Source organism: Phoenix dactylifera, mitochondrion, assembly GCF_009389715.1.
Source record: "Phoenix dactylifera mitochondrion, complete genome".
NCBI lineage: Eukaryota > Viridiplantae > Streptophyta > Magnoliopsida > Arecales > Arecaceae > Phoenix > Phoenix dactylifera.
Window position 1 is genome coordinate 51,512 of NC_016740.1, and position 1,598 is coordinate 53,109.

At 49.5% G+C, this 1,598-nt stretch overlaps 1 non-coding gene across 1 annotated transcript; it reads right to left on the bottom strand.

The window, feature by feature from the left end:
• Positions 1-972: 972 nt before the first annotated feature.
• KEH32_t01 lies at positions 973-1,044 on the bottom strand. The gene has a single exon. It is a non-coding gene; the product is annotated as a tRNA-Gln (tRNA).
• Between the last annotated feature and the right edge of the window lie 554 nt (positions 1,045-1,598).

Here is a 1,598-nt window from a genome sequence, read left to right on the forward strand (position 1 = left end):
CTGCCTCATTCCATTTGAAAGTGCATTCCTATAACCCCAATAAGAAAAGGGAAATACCAACCTTTTCATAGTTCCTGGGATTCAAAGATCAAAAAAGTTCGAGGTATTTTTATACAAAACTTAGATAGATATCACACACTTACTTATAAGTATTGCTTATGGGACGAATATACACCGAACAGCATGAATTGCCCAACTTCCCATTACTAGCTCGATCAATCAATCCAGTATTTTCTGCCTTCCCCTTACGCGTTCTCCCGTAATTCAGTTCCTGGTATGGGGTAGTAGGGAACCGTCAGGACGCACGAGACGAATCGACTGCCCCTGACGCTAGCAGGCGCTGGAGAAAGAGAAGCAATCCCCCTATTCCCACAACTAAGAAGTAAGAAGCGCTGCTACCAGCCAGTAAGAGATTGTGCAGAAAGTCGCTAGTGGGATAGTCTGATATTGCCATGTACGTATCAGCGGACAGTGGGAGGAGTAGGCATTAGCAGTTACCGAAAAAGGGCCAGCGGGCACCGAGCAAGGGACACTGCCCGATTGTGCGGACCGGTCGGGAGCCGAGTCACTAAAGGCCCCTCGTCAAGTATTGCACCTAGATCGTCGACGCCTTTAAGGAAGGGAGGGCTGCCGTTCGTCAGTGCTTAACTACTCCAGAGGTCCTCTGTATCGGGTTCACGCTCGAACCATACCGAAATGTATTGGGAATTTTTTTTATGCGGGACTACCAGCCAGGTACATACGACCAGACGCACTCAAATCTCGAGTCACGTCCCGACCTACAGCGACCATTTCGCCTGGACCGGAAGAGGCATCTATGAATTGATAAAGACTGCCATAACATAAGAAAAGAAGAACCTACTAAACTCAAATATTGAAGCATCATGCCGGGGAAGGAATTTTCCCTAGCCCGAGCCGCTTCCCCTGTAGTTGTCAGCTCGTTCTTGACAAATCCGATCGGGTGTTCATAATCTGGAGTAAAAGGATTCGAACCTTTGCATGCCGGTACCAAAAACCGATGCCTTACCACTTGGCTATACTCCATACGGTCGGTCCCTGGGGAGAGGGGGAAGGGAGAAGCAGGGCTCGAAGAAAACGAGCCGTGCAAGGACGCGGGGATATAGCAAGTAAGCAGCAAGGTTCTCCCTTTAGGACCGACTACAACAAGCTCGCGACTCTAATAGAAACAAACGGTAAGCTCTCTGCTCTATTTGCTTGCAATGCGTTGCCTATCAAAGTAGGCGAACGCCGTAGCCTCCTCTTGCCCTTGTTACGCAAGACGCCAACAAAGAACCTTGCTTCCGTTGCGCCCTGTATTCCGAGGCGACCATTTCGCGCGCTTCGATCCATTTCCCGATCCGATTCATCCGATAACGTACCTATATGAGTGGGATGGATGGTAAATCATTTGCAGTCTTTTTCGGCAGGACCTAGACACGGAGGTTCGGGAAGTAGCGCGTGCCAGCATTCACTGGTGGAAGGACTGGCAGCAGCGAGAGCATCATAGTTGACATGGTCGGAGCTACAGTCCCCATATCCGTCTCTACTCTTTCTGTAATTGACTCCCTCCCGCTCCCAACCAACCTTTTCCTTTGAAA